We start from the raw sequence: 23,372 nt of genomic DNA on the forward strand, positions 1-23,372 counted from the left end.
AGTGAACTGGCATATCTCTGGAGTGTGCTAACGGCTACCGGAATTTAGGCCAAGCGAACGTGGATAAACGTCTGCTGCAACGTGCTACCACCTGGTGGCTTTAACATAAGCTTGTAGCTGAGTGGTAAGGACTAGCAGTGCACACCGCAAACCGTGCACATTGTTTATCAAATCTGTATTTGATCCGTAAGGCAATTACGTCATGCCAGCTGCGCATGCGCAGAACCTCTTTGAAAAGTGCACTGACGACCCCGATACCAGGTTTCACCGAGTCTAGCGCGGTAAATTTAGTGCCGTGTATTTCAGATTACCGCATCTAAAGTACATTTAACACCGCTCAGAAAAAATACCTAATATATATTCTCAAGGTGCGAAGTTAGGGTGCTCACGTGCTCGTACACAACAGCCACCAGTGACTATCTTTGAACGAAAGTATCATTTCTGTACGTCTCGTTGTATATTTCTTATGTATTGTTGCAGTTCTTTCTGTGTGCCGTCCTCGTTTCATCGATCTATGGCACTTGACAGTGACACATCATTGGAAAGCTACTTACATGCTTAAGTTTTGCACAATATAAGGGCATTTCAGGCACCTAATAAGGATTCAAATAAAGGGAGGCGAAATGCGTATGAAAAACGAAAGGTTATGAAATTGAGCACACTTATTTTGTTATTAGAAATTATTGCATTACTTAATACAGAAATTTTTCAGGTAAGGGCTGAAGGAGGAGGTAGAAAGTAAGTGGTTTGAGACTTCAAACAGCTATTCCGTGCTGTAGGGACTTGTGCCACGTCTATTTCATCCCCAGTTTTCTCCATTCTTGTGACAGGAAAGGCGTTCACTTTTGTACAGGGATCTTTTCGTCGATTGTGGTGGCATGGAAGGAGAGCACAGGAGAAATACCTCAGCGGCCCGTTAGACGTCCCAAGTGCGTCGTGGAGGGAAAGAATTATTTTCAAAGTTTGATAATAAAGCGTAACCTCGTTAATGAGACCTGGCGAACAAAATGTAGTTAGCCGGCGAGCGATAATGAAATAAGGACGGTAACCGGTCGCCCTCCGGGGGGCTCCATTAGCTGGGAAGAGAAGGGAAGGGAAGTGGAGGGAGCAGAATGGAAGGGCAGCTAAGGGCTGAGTGCAGGCTGGCGGGTGTCGGAGTGGCAGCCCTTAACAGTCGCACTGAGCAACTCGCGCACCTGTAGGTGTGTGTGTGTGTGTGTGTGTGTGTGTGTGTGTGCGGAGTCGCACTTCATTACTGTGACGCTTGATGAAGCTGTCTGTTGCTCAAGGTAACTGGGCAAGCAGCATTCAGCAAGCAGAAAATTAGGAGTGTCATATTGGATTTGACATTTTGCATTCCGGCGAGAAAAGTCACCCAAGTCAGAAAACGGCATTTTTCACTGAAAAATAAGTGTGAAGTGCCCCAACGTGCATGAGAAACGTCTCATCTCTATCTCACAATTCGCCCTCTTCATGGCAGTTGTGTCTGTTTTGCTGTAGGCCACTTCATGTATCACAAAGACAAGAACAGTGAACACATCAGCATTGCCACTGACAAGTGACCATACGTTATCCAAAAAGAGCGGCGCATTCTGAGTCAAATATTCCGCATGTAAAGTAAGTTACACGAAATTTTTAATATCATTGGTTATTATAACGTCTGTGTTTATACAGTGTCTATATTTTACAATGCAATATTCTCCACATGTGCATGTATGCCTGAAGGAACAGACATTTTTGATGTTTACACCTTTTGTAAATATTACGAAATTTCGTGCGTTACAGTGCACAAGGAAGAAAAATGAAAATTTCTGCTATAAAGACAGTTCATATTGAATCCCTTTTCTTAACTAAAAGTATTCCTATAGCATATATAAATACATTTCTGAATCTATGTTTTCGTAAACTGAGTTCATTAGAGTCTACTTAATTGATGTTCCATATTAAATTGTATTATTGTTCACAAATTACAAATTTGCTTTTTGTACTTTGCTAATACCGCAGTTTGAACTTTCTTCATTTTTTATTTTACATTAAGTACTTATTCTGCGTGGGAGGTTTAAAGTTGTATTGTATTTCAGCATAACAAAACTTAAAAAATTAATTAATAATAAACTGATAGCACCTCACACTCGACGACATCAGAACTACTTGTCCGTATTACTGTTGTACAGACTGTAATGGAATATACTGGAAAAATTACTTACTTGAAATGTAAAGAACGCCTTACTACTTCAGTGTTAGTCTTATAGAGTTCTTTAAATCAATTTTTCTCAAATATTTCATTTCAGAGTTCGTCACTGTTCTCGCCGGGTTGCGATATTGACGAACAATGGGAAGCTTCTCAAATGGGTTTCGTGAGTACTGAAACATTCCGTAGTGTGCTAGAGCGTCTAAAATTACTATTCTTTCAACCACTATGTGAAATGGAGCACTTCTTAAACGTCTATGGTCCCTACTCATTATATTTATGTCGGATACGCAACGTGGAACTGTTTTTGTGGTCGTCGTGAAGGAACGCCAGGTTATTATTATACAGGGTGTCCCAGGAGGAATGCTCAATATTTTGGGATATAACAGGAATAATCATTCAAACCAAAAAAGTCTAGTAAACGTGGGCTCTGAAAAGCGTACCCTAAGAGCTATGAGTCTTCTTTATTGCAAGCTCTCAGGTCTCCATATTTTGACAGGTGTTCGTAACAACCGACAAAAGTCTCCTGTAAACATGGGTTCTAAAACGCATACCTTAAAGGGTATGAGCACTCTGCTGCTATGAAACATCTCTTCTAGTGAGCAACTACTCATAGCTATTAAGGTGGGCATTTTAGAGCCACTGTTTACTGGACTTATTGCTTTGAATGGTCGTTCCTGTCACATCGATGAACAATGACCATTCCTCTTGGGACATCTTGCAAATGTCCAGGTCGTAGCTGCGGGGAGACAGCCTCTAAAGAACAGAAACTTAAGTGAAGTACTCTGTTCGTAATTTTCATTTCCAAAACCACGAGAAACACACTAACTTTAATTAGATTCGTGTTAAATTCATTTTAACAGAAGTTTAATATTTTACTTATTTGTATTAGGTACACAGCCCTTACTTCCACTGATACGTTTACCGTGTCAAAACCTGCAAAGGAATTTCACAATGTGCATAACTGCTAACACGTCAGTATCTCGATCAGTATCTGTATCTGTGATGATGTGTCTGGCTTAATCGGCTTTGTTAATCTTACCGACGGTTTGAAGCCTTTTATGAACAAACTGTATTTTGAGAAGTCTTATGTCCTGTTTCCACTTCTCCTAGTGCATTGCTTTATAAATTCATTCGGTCATGAAACTTATTAAATATAATTTAAAAGAGAGAGTATTTAGTGGGATTAGCTTGCGGCTCGTAATGTTAGTTCACGCTGTATGCAACGTAACTATGCGAGCCAAAATAAGTTGCCCTCCTACCTTGTATCCACCATTACACTAGGAGCTCCTTCATAATAATGACTCTACATTTTTAAAAAGCAGCAAGAATGGAAGACTAGAGTGTAACTTCACCTCAACGACAAGGTCGTTGTGAGTGGGGTGTAAGTTCTGGTAGGAGAATGATGGAAAGGAAAGCAGTAGTTCGGAATAGGCTCTCAGGACGTCCATATCGTGGTGGTTCTGAATGGACGCTAAAGACGTCAATATCATCGTCGTCATCGTCATCACCATCATCATCATATCATCATCATCATCACCACATCATTACCAGCATTGTAATCAAATCAGTTCTAAGATATGGTTTCAGATTCCAATGGATCTATAAAAATTACGACTTTAGTGATATGGAGATGTGAAAACGTATAGATTGATTTCACACTTATACGGTCCACGGGGTGGACAAAAAATATGAGAGCACCAAAACTACAAAACACTCTGTGAAGGAAACCCATTGGCATTCAAAACAGCTACCAGCTGTCTCGGATTGGAGAAATACAGGTCGCGTGTCGTTTTCAGGGGAATCTTATACATTTCTTCCTGCATGACGGTAGAGGCAGATAGCGCTCACGCATTTTTTTCTGCAACATAGTCCGCAAAGGCTAAAGATACTGAGATCTCATGGCTGTGATGGAAAGGGTGAATGTGAAAGTTTGTCCTGGTGCTCACGTAACCAAGCTTGGACGATGCAAACCGTGTGAAAAAGTGGCCTACCGTCCTGAAACACTTCATCACCATTGTGGATAAACATTGAAACACTGGTTGACCCTGATCAGCAAAAACTGTCCTCATAATTCTTGGCAGTAATGCCAACTTACAGAAGAACCATGGTGCTGCGGAACACCACGATAAGGCTGCCTAAATCGTAACCGACACCCCTTATGCTTCGCTCTTGCCTATACGCAACCAGATGTTGCAAACAGTATGAGAAGAGAGTCATCATACCAACGACTTTCTCACATTGCTCCATAATGCAGGAGTTATGGCTTCGGTACCACGTCTTTCTGGTAGAGTGATTCGCGCCGCTGATGCGCCAACAATATGCCCACTTTCAAATACATTTAGATCCAACACAATGCACTCACTGCTACACAGAACACTGCTCCGACCATGTCTGACACTTGCACAGGTGCACAAGTGACTTTCGTGGTACAATGTATCGGCGAGACCTGCAGGCTTGGCTATCAGCTGTATTTATGTTCCATATTTTTGTCCTACCCCTGCAGAATCTGATTGTATTTACGTATTCGTCCGGATATATCTTTAAATATCAAGATCTGAGCCCTACTAATGGTCATCAACTTGGCTCAGAAGGGCACTCTAGTATCAGCCACTCCTGGAAATGAGTGCGTTCTGATTCAAACGATTGCCTAGTACGACTGCATCACTCGCCTAAGTCTGCTGTAGAATTATGAGACACGTGATCAGAAACGGAAGACTATTCTCGGGAATAAATGTGGGAACTGCAAACAGAGATTTTGTAAAACGCAACTTTCACCTGAGTGTAGAAAACGGCGAAGAAGTTTATGCCACGTTTCTTCAGTTCCAACAGGCGTCTCCCACTAGTTCCGAATTATTTTCGCTGAATGAAATACGAGTTTATGTAATAAGTGGACGTTGACTAGATTCAGAATTTCCATGGATACAGAACTGAATGCATCGATTTTAAAGACGCGGAATCATAAGACGTAAAAGCGACTTCGGAAGTACCTCAAGGCAATGTTACAGTGCCATTACATTCCAGCGGATTGCGCCGGAAGATCCGTCAGGCTATTCGCAAACGACATTGTTGTGTAGAGGCTACACGGTGATCCAGAAGGTGGTAGCGGAGTACAGAAAGAGTTGCAGACAATCGCTGCTTTGTGCAGAGACGAGTAATTCTCCTTCACTGTATATACGTGTAGGAGGAGATTAATGTTTAACGTCCCGTCGACAACGAGGTCATTAGAAACGGGGCACAAGCTCGGATTAGGAAAGGATTGGGAAGGAAATCGGCCGTGCCCTTTCAAAGGAACCACCCTGGTATTTGCCTGAAACGATTTAGGGAAACCTAAATTCGGATGGCTGGAGACGGGTTTGAACCGCCCGCCCCCCCCCCCCCCCCCCAAATACGAGTCCAGTGTGCACTGTGTGTGTGTGTGTGTGTGTGTGTGTGTGTGTGTGAGTGCGCGCGGGTTCAACAGAGCGTCGCCGTTTCTCGCTTTCCATTTCCTGTTGTTTCTTATCCAACCAGTCTTCATATTGCAGATCTTTACTTCTTCTGGACATATTCTGTCAGATGGAAGTTGGCTCAGTCTGTCCCCAAAATCTTCCACGGTAAATCACTGACCGCTTCCATGCGAGCAAGAAATTCTAAAACAAAGGTCAACAGGAAACATTTCGAGCACATGGGTAATTTTGGATGGACAACAAAGAAGAATGCTCCGTAGGATTTTACGCACCATGCTCACGGGTATGTCCGATATTTGGGCAATTCTCCATGCACTATACGTTTTCACACTACTATTGGTCTCCTCCTGCACGGCTGTGGCCTCTGTGTCCACTCACATCGAATCAAAACGTTTCCGCAATTTACCAGGTTGTACACCAAAAGAACTCGTCTTTTCGAATTTCTGGATCATTTGCTCCAGATCCACGGCAGTCATTAGACCAACGCCTTTTCTTCAAACTATTCAGTGTCCGGAACTTTTGCAGAGTGACGTGTGCACAGTCATCATTCTTGTAATACAGCTTTACAAGCAGAGCGCGATCCTGCATTGAGGCAGTCATGGCGAGTGTCGCAGACTCGAAAGGAGGAAAAGCCGTGTATCCGGCGTGTTTATAGCAACTTCAATGGGTCGTGTGCATGACAGGTGTTTTTATTTACGTATTCTGACACACACAGCGCCAGCTATTGATCAATTTTCATAGTATTTTCTTTCTTCTGCCATACGTTTTCCTCCTTCTCCAATAATATGTCGTTTCAATTTGACGTCATTCTGGCCAGTGGTGTTATTTCTACAGCATTTTGAAAGTTTAATTGTAATCACCCTGTACTTTACGCCATTCATAAAAGATTTTATCCACTTTTAAACATCTATCTACATCTACTTATTCCGCAGACTTGACGGAGGGTACCCTGTACCACTACTGGTCGTTACCTTTCCTCTCCCACCTGCAAAAAAGAGCGAGGGGAAAACGACTGTCAGTACGCCTCCGTTTGGGCCCTAATTTCTCGTGCCTTATCATTGTGGTCCTTTCGCGAAATGTATGTTGGCGGCAGTAGACGCGTTCTGGAGTCAGCTTCAAATGCCTGTTCTCTAAGTTTTTGCAATAGCGTTCCTCGAAAAGACCGACGCCTTCTCTCCAGAGATTCTCATTTGAATTCCCGAAGAATCCCCGCAACAAATTCCCGTTGTTCGAACCACCTGGTAACGAATCTAGCAGCCCGCGTGTGAATTGCTTCGATGTCTTCCTTTAATCTAATCGGTTACGGATCCCAAACACTAAAGCAGTGCTCAAGAATAGATAGCACGTGTGTTCTTTATGCGATCTCCTTCACGGAGACTTCCCCAAAATTCTCCCAAAATCCGAACTGGACAATTCGGTTTGCTTTCCCAAATCCTCACATGCTCGTTTCATTTCATATTGATTTGCAACTTTACGCCCAGATATTTAAACGAAGTGACTGTGTAAGGCAGGACACTACTAATGCTGTATCAGAAAAACAAAATTTCCTTTTTCTGCTCGTCCGCATTAAGTTACATTTTTCTACATTTAGAGCTAGCTACTATTCTTCACACCAACCAGGAATTTTGTCTAAGTCATTCTGTATCCTCCCACAGTCAGTCCACTCCGACGCCTTCCCGTACACCACAGCATCATCAGGAAACGACAACAGACTGCGGCCCACCCGGTCCACCAGATAATTTCTGTAAATAGAAAATAACTGCCGTCCTATTTTCGCGCCACTCACATATATGGGAATCTGTTCCGTATGTTCGTCTGTTCGTTAACAGTTTGCAGCGGAGTACAGTGTCAAATGCTTTCTGGAAATCTAGAAATACGGTATCCAGAATGAAATTTTCACTCTACAGCGGAGTGTGCGCTGATATGAAACTTCCTGGCAGATTAAAAGTTAGGAGACGAGGCACTAGCGGAATTAAAGCTGTGAGGACGGGGCGTGAGTCATGCTTGGGTAGCTCAGATGCTAGAGCACTTGCCCGCGAAAGGCAAAGATCCTGAGTTCGAGTCTCTGTCCGGCACACAGTTTTAATCTACCAGGAAGCTTAATACGGTATCTGCCTGTTGCCCTCCAACCATAGTTCGGAGTATGATAGGGCAAATTTTAAACAGACTGTAAATCGTAGTCTGGAGAAGCGTGTGCCAAGGAAGAGGATTAAGAAGGGAAACAACCCGCCATGAGTTAAGACCCACCGTGTTTTAACGACGTTACTCGAAAAATACTGAGGAAGCATAAAATATATATATATATATATATATATATATATATATATATGTTGTTGTGGTCTTCAGTCCTGAGACTGGTTTGATGCAGCTCTCCATGCTACTCTATCCTGTGCAAGCTTTTAATCTCCCAATACCTACTGCAACCTACATCCTTCTGAATCTGCTTAGTGTATTCATCTCTTGGTCTCCCCCTACGATTTTTACCCTCCACGCTGCCCTCCAATACTAAATTGGTGATCCCTTGATGCCTCAGAACATGTCCTACCAACCGATCCCTTCTTCTGGTCAAGTTGTGCCACAAACTTCTCTTCTCCCCAATCCTATTCAATACTTCCTCATTAGTTATGTGATCTACCCATCTAATCTTCAGCATTCTTCTGTAGCACCACATTTCGAAAGCTTCTATTCTCTTCTTGTCCAAACTATTTATCGTCCATGTTTCACTTCCATACATGGCTACACTCCATACGAATACTTTCAGAAATGACTTCCTGACACTTAAATCAATACTGGATGTTAACAAATTTCTCTTCTTCGGAAACGCTTTCCTTGCCATTGCCAGCCTACATTTTATATCCTCTCTACTTCGACCATCATCAGTTATTTTGCTCCCCAAATAGCAAAACTCCTTTACTACTTTAAGTGCCTCATTTCCTAATCTAATTCCCTCAGCATCACCCGACTTAATAAGACTACATTCCATTATCCTTGTTTTGCTTTTGTTGATGTTCATCTTATATCCTCCTTTCAAGACACTGTCCATTCCATTCAACTGCTCTTCCAAGTCCTTTGCTGTCTCTGACAGAATTACAATGTCATCGGCGAACCTCAAAGTTTTTATTTCTTCTCCATGAATTTTAATACCTACTCCGAATTTTTCTTTTGTTTCCTTTACTTCTTGCTCAATATACAGATCGAATAACATCGTGGAGAGACTACAACCCTGTCTCACTCCCTTCCCAACCACTGCTTCCCTTTCATGCCCCACGACTCTGGTTTCTGTACAAATTGTAAATAGCCTTTCGCTCCCTGTATTTTACCCCTGTCACCTTTAGAATTTGAAAGAGAGTATTCCAGTCAACATTGTCAAAAGCTTTCTCTAAGTCTACAAATGCTAGAAACGTAGGTTTGCCTTTCCTTAATCTTTCTTCTAAGATAAGTCGTAAGGTCAGTATTGCCTCACGTGATCCAGTGTTTCTACGGAATCCAAACTGATCTTCCTCGAGGTTGGCTTCTACTAGTTTTTCCATTCGTCTGTAAAGAATTCGTGTTAGTATTTTGCAGCTGTGACTTATTAAGCTGATAGTTCGGTAATTTTCACATCTGTCAACACCTGCTTTCTTTGGGATTGGAATTATTATATTCTTCTTGAAGTCTGAGGGTATTTCGCCTGTTTCATACATCTTGCTCACCAGATGGTAGAGTTTTGTCAGGACTGGCTCTCCCACGGCCGTCAGTAGTTCCAATGGAATATTGTCTACTCCGGGGGCCTTGTTTCGACTCAGGTCTTTCAGTGCTCTGTCAAACTCTTCACGCAGTATCGTATCTCCAATTTCATCTTCATCTACATCCTTTTCCATTTCCATAATATTGTCCTCAAGTACATCGCCCTTGTATAGACCCTCTATATACTCCTTCCACCTTTCTGCTTTCCCTTCTTTGCTTAGAACTGGGTTTCCATCTGAACTCTTGATATTCATACAAGTCGTTCTCTTATCTCCAAAGGTCTCTTTAATTTTCCTGTAGGCGGTATCTATCTTACCCCTAGTGAGATAGGCCTCTACATCCTTACATTTGTCCTCTAGCCATTCCTGCTTAGCCATTTTGCACTTCCTGTCGATCTCATTTTTGAGACGTTTGTATTCCTTTTTGCCTGTTTCACTTACTGCATTTTTATATTTTCTCCTTTCATCAATTAAATTCAATATTTCTTCTGTTACCCAAGGATTTCTACTAGCCCTCGTCTTTATACCTACTTGATCCTCTGCTGCCTTCACTACTTCATCCCTCAAAGCTACCCATTCTTCTTCTACTGTATTTATTTCCCCCATTCCTGTCAATTGCTCCCTTATGCTCTCCCTGAATCTCTGTACAACCTCTGGTTCTTTTAGTTTATCCAGGTCCCATCTCCTTAAATTCCCACCTTTTTGCAGTTTCTTCAGTTTTAATCTACAGGTCATAACCAATAGATTGTGGTCAGAGTCCACATCTGACCCTGGAAATGTCTTACAATTTAAAACCTGGTTCCTAAATCTCTGTCTTACCATTATATAATCTATCTGATACCTTTTAGTATCTCCAGGGTTCTTCCATGTATACAACCTTCTTTCATGATTCTTAAACCAAGTGTTAGTTATGATTATGTTGTGCTCTGTGCAAAATTCTACCAGGCGGCTTCCTCCTTCATTTCTGTCCCCCAATCCATATTCACCTACTATGTTTCCTTCTCTCCCTTTTCCTACACTCGAATTCCAGTCACCCATGACTATTAAATTTTCGTCTCCCTTCACAATCTGAATAATTTCTTTTATTTGATCATACATTTCTTCAATTTCTTCAGAGCTAGTTGGCATATAAACTTGTACTACTGTAGTAGGTGTGGGCTTCGTATCTATCTTGGCCACAATAATGCGTTCACTATGCTGTTTGTAGTAGCTTACCCGCATTCCTATTTTCCTATTCATTATTAAACCTACTCCTGCATTACCCCTATTTGATTTTGTGTTTATAACCCTGTAGTCACCTGACCAGAAGTCTTGTTCCTCCTGCCACCGAACTTCACTAATTCCCACTATATCTAACTTCAACCTATCCATTTCCCTTTTTAAATTTTCTAACCTACCTGCCCGATTAAGGGATCTGACATTCCACGCTCCGATCCGTAGAATGCCAGTTTTCTTTCTCCTGATAACGACATCCTCCTGAGTAGTCCCCGCCCGGAGATCCGAATGGGGGACTATTTTACCTCCGGAATATTTTACCCAAGAGGACGCCATCATCATGTAATCATACAGTAAAGCTGCATGCCCTCGGGAAAAATTACGGGTGTAGTTTCCCCTTGCTTTCAGCCGTTCGCAGTACCAGCACAGCAAGGCCGTTTTGGGTATTGTTACAAGGCCAGATCAGTCAATCATCCAGACTGTTGCCCTTGCAACTACTGAAAAGGCTGCTGCCCCTCTTCAGGAACCACAAGTTTGTCTGGCCTCTCAACAGATACCCCTCCGTTGTGGTTGCACCTACGGTACGGCTATCTGTATCGCTGAGCCACGCAAGCCTCCCCACCAACGGCAAGGTCCATGGTTCATGGGGGGGGGGATATATATATATATATATATATATATATATATATATATATATATATATATATATATATATATATATATGGAGAGAGAGAGAGAGAGAGAGAGAGAGAGTGAGAGAGAGGGTGGGGGGAGGGGGAGGGGGGGTGCAAGGGTGCAACAGCCTTTGCTTCCTCAGTATTTTTCGAATAACGTAGTTAAAACACGGTTGGTCTTTAAGCCATGGTGGGCTGTTTCCTTTCTTAATCCTCTTCCTTGGCACACGCTTCCCCAGACTACGATTTACAGTCTGTTTCAACTTTGCTCACAATTCCTCTACGTCCATCTTACTGGAACTAAGTGCGATGCTAACAACTTTCTAGTGGAAAAACTCTCCTGGACTTTTTGACTGATTCATTAAATTTCGTAACCATAGATGCTATAATGACATAATGATCACCAGTCTCCATCTCCACACTAATGCTCTCGATTAGGTTCGGCCTGTCTAAGATATGTCCACTGAGTGTGGGCTGGGGGTTGGGTTGTTTGCGGGAGGAGACCAAACAACGACGGTCTCATCGGGTTAGAGAAGGACGGGGAATGAAGTCGGCCGTGCCCTTTCAAAGGAACCACCCCGGCATTGGCCTGGAGCGATTTAGTGAAATCACGGAAAACCTAAATCAGGATGGCCGGACGTGGAATTGAAACGTCGTCCTCCCGAACGCGAGTCCAGTGTGCTAACCACTGCGCCACCTCGCTCGGTCTCCGTAGGAATGTGCCGAATGGATTGGACGTGGTGGAACAATATCCTGGCCACGATGTCCACGTCATTTAACCCCAGTGAACTCCTCTATATGGGGTTACAGTAAAGGCGGAGTATTTGGTCCTACGCTTCCAGGAAACGTCGAAGATCTGCGACAACGGATAACACAAGTAGTTGCCATCATAGCTCAAGACCTACTTTATATCAACAGGCAGAAAATTGGCTACAGGCGGGAAATTTGTAGTATTACAGAAGGTAGCCACATTGAACATTTGTAAATAAAACTTGAAGATGTATTGCAACCAGGGATGTATCAAACATTTCTGTAAGTCATCTACCTTTTTCACAATTAAAGGTTGCTCTTGCATAATTGATTTACGAATGCTGCTCGTCAATATCGGATAGTTAATAGGTACGACTGACAGAAATTTGGTATATCCGAAGAAGAACGTAGTGTTTCGTGCGGGTTCATTTAGTTAGCGCGTTCACGTCCCTGAGATAATAGGTGAACTCCAGTAGCAGACCTTCAGGTTCAGAGGCGTCTATTACGGGAACATTCGTCTCAAGAGAAGCCAAGCTCATTATTTTCTTCCACGCGTTACGAAATGGCCACAACGGCTAAAAAGGAAGATCTGGAGCCCATACACTTATCAACCGTTCCTCTTCCCACACAATCGCGAGCTGTTAATGGTAGCAGAAGTACTCTCCACTACGCACCGGAAGAAGTCCTGCAGATTGTAAATCTAGATGTTGGCGTGCAATGATGTACCAGGCATATTGTGACTATTTTCTTTGTCTCTCATAGCGGTGACATCAAGAATACAAGACAATCAACAGCACAATGTTTCGGTAGAGTAATACATTCTTTCTGAATATGGGCACCAGCATTAGTGGCTGAGTCTCTCTCTGGTGGCTAACACGCCCATTCTGTCGTGCTGACTCGAGCGGCAGTCGTCAGCGATAAGTAATGTGGCGGTCCGCCGTAAAGCACGAAACCCGACACATTAGCGGGTGCACTCGCATCCGCGGCCAGCGACTGCTCGCGTGGACGTTAATGCTACGGATGGGCCGTAAAGCGCGCGCTGCACTTGTCGTGAAATGAAACAGCACGCACCGCACTGCCCGTCTACCGAACAGGGAGCGCCATCCCCAATTTCTGTTGTAGGCTCGGTGATTTCGCAAATGGAAAGCATGGACAAGGAGACTCATTTTCAGGTAAAATGAGGTAGATCATCTAAACTGTCAACTTCTCCTTGGTGCCGAGCCTGAGCTTCAAAGGTAGATTCAATTTTGAGTACGTTATCTATTTTAGAGGTATTATGTGTTGGAACATGATGGGTGAGAGTGAGTCAATAGTCACTTAGTGACAACAGACTGCCTTTAGCACTTTTCAACATTTCGTATTAGTAGCTCATGCCCAAATCTGGCTGGCGCTGGAAGCCACCGATGCATGGACCTTGGCAGAGGAGTTTTGTCAGCACCTGCAACTGGCACGCCTTATGCTGCCGAGACGTGGCGCGAGCTAGGGTGGAACACTCTCCCAGCAGGGGATCAACCACTTCAGGGACTGAAGCAGCAGACCGTTGCGAGCGTGGGAGGGGCTAGCAGCCAAACTCAACCGTGTTCATCTAGATTAATGGTTCAAATGACTCTAAACACTGTGGGACTTAACATTTGAGCTCATCAGTCCCCTAGACTTAAAACTACTTAAACCTAACTAACCTAAGGACATCACACACGTCCATGCCCGAGGAAGGATTCGAATCTGCGACCGTAGCGGCAGCGCGGGTCTGGACTGAAGCGCCCAGGACCACTCGGCCACAGCGGCTGGCCCTAGATTTATGACCTGCAAGAATTCTTACGATGCATAGTGAAGAGTACTTCTGCTACCATCAGCAGCTCGCGATTGACGTGTGGGAAGAAATGCTCTCGATAAGTGTATGAGCTCCAGTTCTTCCTTTCTACCTGTTTGGGCCACTTTGCGAATTGTGAAAGGAAGTAATGTGCTTCTGTTGAGATGAATGCTCCCGTAACAGACTAGAGATCAGGAATGAGCTCAGTACATTCACTATAATGTCGCCAGCGGCTCCTATGACTGCATCTCTGAACTGACAATTTCCTTAAGCTCGGAGACTCAACTCCCGTTTGTCCACCGGTACCCATTTAAATGAAAACTAGTCACCTGAATCTGTTGTCACGTGGAGGTGAACTGTAACAGCGTAGGAAGTAGAGCGAGTACACTAATTCGTAAACATAACTGAGGACTCACAGATTTGGAGAAACATATGCAACACCAATATACAATTAATGATCACTTACAAGTAAATACTGTTCGGTGAATTAGTTATTTTTCTCACCATGTTTAACAGTCTTCCTGCAAAGACATCACGTGAATTACTACCTGATGTTTTCTGCACAATGGTAATTGCGCAATGAAGTGGACAACGCCTGTCAATATAAACTGTCAGTTTTTCATCTGTGCATCCACTTTTCAATACCTGGCCTGCTGCCCAGGGGAAAAAAACGTTAATGGCTTGCATGTGCTATGCATATATGCATACCTGAAGTTAATAACCAATCTAAAAAAGTGCTACTGGTAACAGCTATAATTATTAGTCTGCACATGAAGTAAATACGGCGCAATATTGCTCAGTACACCGTCCTCAGTCATCAGTAGAGCTATCTGCACTTACATTTCTAACAACCTGTGTACAGAGGGTGGCCAACTTAAACGCTTCCGTGCAAATATCTGTGTAATAACAATAGATACCGAAAAACGACTTTCACGTTTATGAATGTAGGGCAGAAGCTCATAAAGGTAAGTACTATAAGACTTTCTAAAACGTAAGCAATTGTAAGTTTCAACACAAAATTATGTGTTTTTTAAATGGGAATTACGTTTTGCCTTATGTAATCAATAATTTGAAAAAAATCACAAAGATAATACCGTTGGCTGCCTCGTAATACGTCAATTATATCCCGAGAAATCGCAAAGCGAAGTTGACGCTTGAAATTAACGAAAGCGCCACTATTGCACATCCTGAAATGCAAGCATGATCCCCTCATATCAATACTTGTGGCAGGAAGCCCTGCCATTACTTTCGGCCTTCTGATAACAGCGAAAGTAAGATTACGTACGTCTATAACATCGTCATTACGAGTAACATGGGGTTCACCTATGCATCGTGAGCTGTGAAATAGCCGGGCGTTTCGTTTATTTCAAGCGTCAAATTCGCCTTGCAATTTCTCTAGATATAGTTGACGCTACTTTTTTTGTGATTTTTCATATTATTGATTGTGCAATAAATAATACGGTGTGTCCATTTTTAAAAAATTAAGTTTTTGTTGAAACTAATATTTCCTTACGTCATTTTCATGAGCCCCTGTCTTACATTCATACCAGTGAAAGTCGTTTTTCTATTCTTGTTCCAGAGATATTTGCGCTGAAACTTTTTGGTAGGCCATCCTGTGTATAAACAGTGTATGTGCGTACGTACAAGTTTGCATCATCTACACACAAAAAATTTTTCGGTGACTGCTGCACATTTATTACAATATTTAATCTCTGTTTAGATAATGTCTGACACTTGCGTAGACATACTCACACTTTCGACATGTTACCTTGTCTGTGATGACACTACAAGAAAACAGAACACAAGGCAGAAATGATGAATAATTAATGAAAAAAATTTACAGCAGGCTTCGTAAATGCTACAATAATGAAAGATATGCTACACATCTCGCCAGTAGCCCATAAACACAGGCTGCAATGACCAAAATAATGCCCTTTTAGGTCGCAGGGACTTAACAGTGACGTTGTTCTGTGTCCAGGTTTCGTTTGACGGAGCACATATGTTTTCTTATGGTGGAGATGAAATAGCCAATAACAGTTCCGTCTTAAATCCTCCACAGTCTGAAAACATTGCTTCGTTAAATTCCATTTGATCGCAACAGTCGGCCGTTCTTCCTCTCAGTGTTTTTTACAACAAGCAGCAAAATCAAGAGCTTACCTTCCGTACCAAGTCGCAACTCGAGCACGCTTCAGTCCGAGAGAAGCAGTCAAAGAGAAGCAGTCAATGAGTGGGAAGCGAGTGTAGCGTAACTGTTCTCGGACGCGTCATTCTCACGGAAATACAGCTGGAAGAAGGAATCCTCCGAACATCAGACTCGTGTTTGCTCCGTTTCCAATCTCTATTGTGGACATCCACGCAGGGAATCTCAGTGTAGCATCAGGCTGGCGGTATCTGATGCTGGCTAGGAGGGCCTCAATTCGACCCTCAGCCCATCAGTGCTGTGGATAGATCCCCTAAGTAGGTGCTCTTGTCTCGATAATGGTGGACTGGTAGCTGATTTCATAATGTTCCTTGCCAGATGGTCATTATGTACACATACTAAAGTACATTTGTTGTGTTGCTGCCATCGCAAATTTCACGTTACCATGTGATGGGCAATATGGATACATACTAGAGTAGATCTGTTGTGTTGTTTCCACCGCAAATTTTCCGTTCACCATGTGCCAAAGTGTTCCTGGCTTTGGTAACCTGTCAAGCATTGTGTAGCAGGTGTACAACGGTATCCATCAGGTGCATGGAGTAATGCCACGTCAGGATTTCCCAGAAAGTATATTTTTATGGCATCAGACCCTTTTGCTTTGTCTCGCGCTATTACACTGTTGATGTTGGTGAAAAGAAGAATACTACTGTCTTGGTTTTGGATGCACAAGATTCTAGAAACTGTCGTGAAATAGAAATTAAACGCAGAGAACAGTATGCGTAAAGATTACTAAAGGTAATTTATGTCCCGCAGGATTACTAACAGCACTTCCGGAATTATCGCCTGCTGGTGGGGAGCGAGATTATAATAACGTACTGGGTACTTTAAGACATAATAACAACACATAAAATGTGCGCAATTTCATTCTGCCGAAGACTGACGTTGCGAAACCGTGTTTACATAAATATACACGTAAATTCTTACTAACAGTAAAAGCAGCAACCTGCTATTGTTATTAATGCTATTTGTTAAGAAAAAATAGCGCCAGTATTGGTATTTATTGCTCGGTTTTAGTTAAATGTAATTACAAGCGTGAACAGCCTTCTGGTGATGATTCTGTCAATTCGAAGCCAGTAAGGGCTATTAACAGTGATTGGTTGCAGCTTCTACTGTTTATTTCATGCCACATTAAGAACGTTCTATACTTGCTTCTGTAAGTATTGTATGATACCGGAGGATGATCAGATGATGGAAACGGATATATAATTAATATTTATTCCATCAACAGATTATTAGGGCCCTGAAACACCACTCTTATTGAAATTCTAAGACATTGAAAGACCTGTCCTTAACGATACGCAGAAAAAAACGTAGATTTAAGAGGTCTTGATGGTAACTGAAGCATAATTCATTTCTGACTTCTCAACAGAGGACTGATAGCTGTCGCAGAAACGGCAGTATAAGGATATCTATGTCTATATCATTATCATCATCATCAGCAGCAGCAGAAAAAACGTAGATTTAAGAGGTTTTTATGGTAACTGAAGCATAATTCATTTCTGACTTCTCAACAGAGGACTGATAGCTGTAGCAGAGACGACAGTATATGGATGTCTATGTCTGTGTGTATATCATTATCATCATCATCATCGGCATCATAACAACAGCTGCAAAGATATCGATTCGGTTCGCGACAATTCCATAAAGATGAGGATTTCGGTGACATGGCGAAATGGAAAAGATGAAAGTGATAATCGCTTTTCTAACCAAGCAAGTGAAGTTAAGAGACATTAGTCAACATATATTGTTGCACGACGATATATTTCATGAAACTTCTGTTACAATAGACTAGTCATTAAATGACTGCGGTTAGACGTAAGTGAAGGGGGATACTCGCCAGATGTGCGACCGGGGTCGTCGCTCCCGAGACCTGGGCGCCGCCGCCGCCGCCGCCTGTCACACACTGATAACACCGCGTCTGTGTGGCACGTGTCACATGGGCGCTTATCACTGTCCCCGGCGGCTGGGCGGCCACCGTGTGTGCCTCTGTCCAAGCACCCCGCAGCCGGCGGGTGTGATTACCGCTGCCCCGTCAGCCAGGCTTAGAATAAACATTAATAAGCTGCCGAGTGGTTCTAGGCGCTTCAGTCCGGAACCGCGCGACCCAGTTCTAAGTTCTAGGGGACTGATGGCCTCAGTAGTTAAGTCCCATAGCGCTCAGAGCCATTTGAACTTCTAAGCTGCAGTGTCAAATACTACAACGCAAGACTGAGGCTAGCTGGCTAACTAGCGGGCTTTTGCTCACTCGCTAGTAGGATATAGATGCTGTAGGCCAGTTTAAACGGCACAATCTGGGGATTATCCTTTGCAAACGTGTGAATTTAATACAACAGCCGGTCGGAGTGGCCGAGCTGTTCTAGGCGCTACAGTTTGGAACCGCGTGATCGCTACGGTCGCAGGTTCGAATTCTGCCTCGGGCATGGATGTGTGTGATGTCCTTAGGTTAGTTAGGTTTAAGTAGTTCTAGGTTCTAGGGGACTGATGACCTTAGATGTTAAGTCCCATAGTGCTCAGAGCCATTTGAACCATTTTTTAATTCAACAACTATTTATGTATAATGGGAGGTAAAAAAAATGGTTCAAATGGCTCTGAGCGCTATGGGACTTAACTTCTGAGGTCATCAGTCCCCTAGGCTTAGAACCACTTAAATCTAACTAACCTAAGGACATCACACACATTCATGCCCGAGGCAGGATTCGAACCTGCGACCGTAGGTCCCGTTTCCAAACTGTAGCGCCTAGAACCGCACGGCAATCCCGGCCAGCGGAGGTAAAAAATATGTTCGCGTTTGTAATTACATTTAACTAGAATCGAGCAAGAAATACCAGCACTTGCGCTATTTGTTCTTAACAAACAGCATTAATAACAGTAGCTAGTTGCTGCTTTTACTGTCCGTAATGTTTACCTGTATTTATGTAAACACGGTTTCGCAACGTTACTTTTCGGCAGAATGAAATTGTGCACATTTTATGTAAATTGTTATTATGTCTTAAAGTACTCAATTCGTTATTATAAACTCGTTTCCCACCAGCAGATGATCATTCCGGAAGGGTATTTAGTAATCTTGTGGGAGCCGGCCGAAGTGGCCGTGCGGTTCTAGGCGCTGCAGTCTGGAACCGCGAGACCGCTACGGTCGCAGGTTCGAATCCTGCCTCGGGCACGGATGTGTGTGATGTCCTTAGGTTAGTTAGGTTTAACTAGTTCTAAGTTCTAGGGGACTAATGACCTGAGAAGTTGAGTCCCATAGTGCTCAGAGCCATTTTTTTTTATCCTGTAGGACATCAATTACTCTTACTAATCTTTATGCGTAGAGTTCTCTGCGTTTGATTTCTGTTTCACAATATTTTCTAGAACTCTGTGCATCCAAAACCAAGACAGCACTTTACTTAGTATTTCTCTTTTCACCATCATCGACAGTGTAATAGCACAAGACAAAGCAAAAGGGCCCGATCCCATAAAAAACATACTTTCTTTTAAATTCAGGAACAGAAACCTACTTGTATTTAAGTATCTGCACACCGCTATAGGTTGTGGAATCTCCACTACATCAAATACGAGGGCTTCCGGAAATGTTTTACAATCACGTTATTTTACAAATACGTCTCAAACTATGGACACGCCCTAATATTGAATGATAAATTGATTCTAGCACAACTTGCCGACGCTAGACGGCAGTTGTGAACTCTGTGTATAGTAAAAGGGCAGTGTTTGTTTTTAAGCTGCCAAAGTATGGGCGAGATGGAATGTTCAAATAGGTCCAACCACTATGGGACTTAACGTCTGAGGTCATCAGTCCCAAGACTTATAACTACTTAAACTTAAGGGGGGTAGGACGTCAAACGGGCCGACTTGGAGCAGGAGAGGCACCACAGGACATTTTATTTTCTACTGTCTATACTTTTACAAATAAATTCATAAAACTTTGTCAGCATGACCAGGAAGGATTCAGGATTCACACTCGTAGCAGCGGAAGTTCAAAAACATAACAAAATAATTTTTTTACATGTGAAATTTCATCATTTTTTCCACTTACTGTTGGCTGCATTTGTTGCTATAGGTACATTTTCCTTCACAGTAAGACAGATTCTTTGATGAATTTTGCACAGTATACAAATCATACTTACAGATGTATGAAACTCTAGATTTTTCCAAATCTATTAAACACTGTGGTAAAAATTTAGGTAATTAACTACAAAATTAGATTTTTTTCTAAACATAAAGTTTAAAACGAATCAGCTCATTCACTTTTTCATAAAGTAAATATATTCTAGTGTTTCAGACACCTGTAAGTATGGTTTGTATGCTGTGCAAAATTCATCGAATAGTCTCTCTTACTTATGAGAAAAAGTGTACCTATAGCAACAAATGCAGCCAATAGAAGTGAAAAAATGATGAAATTTCACATGTAAAAAAATTATTTTGTTATGTTTTTGAACTTCCGCTGCTACGAGTGTGAATCCTGAATCCTTCCTGGTCATGCTGACAAAGTTTTATGAATTTACTTGTAAAAGTATAGACAGTTGAAATTAAAATGTCCTCTGGTGCCTCTCTTGCTCCAAGTCAGCCCGTTTGACGTCCTACCCCCCTTAACTAACCTAAGGATATCACACAGATCCATGCCGGAGGCAGGATTCGAACCTGCGACCGTAGCCACAGTGCGAATCCGGACTGAAGCAGCTAGAACTGCTCGGCCACAACGGCCAGGCGAGATGGAATGTGACTGCTATGGACAAGAATGTATCGCCTGGTTTTTGTGGAAGGAAGGAGTCAAAACGACTGTTATTAATAAATGTTTAACTACAGTGTGTGGTCAAGAGGATTCTGCACAAAAGACTGATAACAACTCGCTTGCTGGGTTCGTTGTCGGAAGGGAATCCGCATGCAAGGATTTGAGCACTGGTCGTACGTCAACATCGCGGACTAAGGGAAACATTAGCCCGCCCGGTTAGCCGTTCGGTCTAACACACTGCTTTCCAGGCAGGAAGGCGTGCCGGTCCCGGCACGAATCCGCCCGGCGGATCCACTGGGGGCCGAACACTTGGTTTGGTGTGGGGCAGCGGTGGGGTGAGTGGACTGCTGTAGCCTGTTGTGGGGTTGTGAACCACTGAGGGCTACGGCGGGGACAAAGCCTCTCCGTCGTTTCTAGGTCCCCAGTTCCATACAATACAATACAAGTGAAACATTAAGGTTGTACTGTGTAGCACTGACGTACTATAGCACCCTTAGACGACTCAGATACAGGATTCAGCAAATGAGACAGGAAAAGTAGTAGGAGGGCAGCTCCTCCTGCACAACAATGCAGCACCCATCACCAGCAATATCACGACTGCAAAGTTGACATCAATGTTATTCATTTTGTTCCACACCCACCGCATTACCGAATCTCACTCCATTTTATTACGCTTTATTCGATAACGAAGAATAGTGGTTTCGTGATGCAGTAATGAAGTTGCCAGGAAGGAGGCAGCGGTGTACTGACGTCGTTTCGGAGACTGTTCAGAGATACCATATACTGTATATACTGTACATTGACTCATTTTCTTTAACAATAAAGGTACCAAGAGTTGCTACTGTAAATCGTTTCCGAACCATTCAAATCAGATCGACGACTTATCCCCATGCTCTGCTGCATTGGCCACTGGCGTAAAGGTAACTGATTGGAGAACCAGTGATGAAAGTCCCTTGTTTCATCAGTGCTTAGTTGGCAGGGGGAGGCATATGGTGACATTTAATCTACCATGACCAGAAAGGTTCTGGAATGGCATTAAGTACTGAGTGAAATAATATCAATGATAAAATATGATGATGACTTTGCTATCTTCAGTGAAAGTAAGTAAGAATTGCAGGAGCTTTTTACTGCAATGAATTGTATAATGAGCACAAACTATGAATTGAAAGCAAACGGAAGAATACTGCAAGTAGTTTTGAGTATTACAAATGAGATCAACGACAAGCTTAAAATGAGAACAGGGAAACAAGAAATAGGCAAAGGGAATGAATTCTCTTACCTGCCGAATCAAGGTGAGCATTAAAAGCAAACCAGCACAGACAAAGAAGGAAAAATGGCTAAAGGAACTCAATAGTGGCAAACGTCGGCCGTAATTTGAGGACGAAGTTTATGAGAATATAAGTTGGGAGCTCAGAATTGTATGGAAGTGATTCGTGGACTGCGAGGAACAAGAAAAGAAAAGAGCCGGAAGATTTGAGATGTGGTAATGCAGAAGGGTGTTGAACATCTGTTGGATCAATAACACAAAAAATAGGTGATTTTCCGCAGAAATGGCGAAGAGAGATCCACATAGAAAACTTTGCAGAAAAGAACGGAGACGATGATATTAAATGTGTTAAGAATTCAGGGAGAAAGGTTCGTGGCATTTCAGAGAGTTGTATAGAGTAAATACTGTAGGGGGAAACATCGAACAAATTATGGAAGACTATGTTTGTATGTGCTACTCTGAGATGAAAAGACTGGAGAGGAGAGAAATTCGTGGAGGGCTCCATCAAAGCAATGAGAAGTTCGATGATTTATTCATTTATTTATTCAGTTACTTATTTACTGATCAGGTTCCATGGGGGCATGTCAGCCAAATTTGCTTGGTCATGAAACGAATCAGTACACAGTTTACAGAATACTAATTTGAAAATTAGTCATGTCCTAGTTCATGAACCACGGGCAACGTATGAGTGGCCAAGTAAGTGGTCCCGACAGTCGGGATACCAGTTACTTCGGAATAAGGCTGGGCATCTCGGACATATTCTGAGTCGTGGTCACCTTTGTGCTCATACGGCAAAGACTACCAAATCCACCGGTTAGTCCCTCAGCCGTTAGGGGTAAAACCCAATGGGACTCGGGGCACGTAAGGCTAGCAACCTGCTTCCCTGGTACTTTAAATATGATGCTGGCAACAATCAGAGCAAAATGCCTCGGACCTTTGGAGGTGACGGAGTCCCACCTCTAACTGACAAACCAGGGACTCCTAAGATACGACTTGGCAAACAAATGGTAATGAGATGGGGAGCTATTAATATCAATGGGGGCTACTCTTGGAAGAAGGTAGAGCTGGCAGAGGCTGCAAGTAAGATGGGGCTGGACGTTTTAGCTGTTAGTGACATTCGGGTAAGGGGTGAGAAAGAAGAAGAAGTGGGAGAATACAAGGTCTACTTGTCAAGAGTCAAAGCAGGAATAGCACAATGGGGTGTAGGGCTTTACATCAGGAAAGAAATGGAACCCAACGTAGTTGTAATAAGGTATGTAAACGAACGACTGATGTGGATAGATTTGACAGTGTCTAGCAAGAAAATTAGGATTGTGTCAGTATATTCGCATTGTGAAGGGACTGATCAAGATAAGATGGATC

The sequence above is a fragment of the Schistocerca piceifrons genome, chromosome 3 (genome assembly GCF_021461385.2).
Source record: "Schistocerca piceifrons isolate TAMUIC-IGC-003096 chromosome 3, iqSchPice1.1, whole genome shotgun sequence".
NCBI lineage: Eukaryota > Metazoa > Arthropoda > Insecta > Orthoptera > Acrididae > Schistocerca > Schistocerca piceifrons.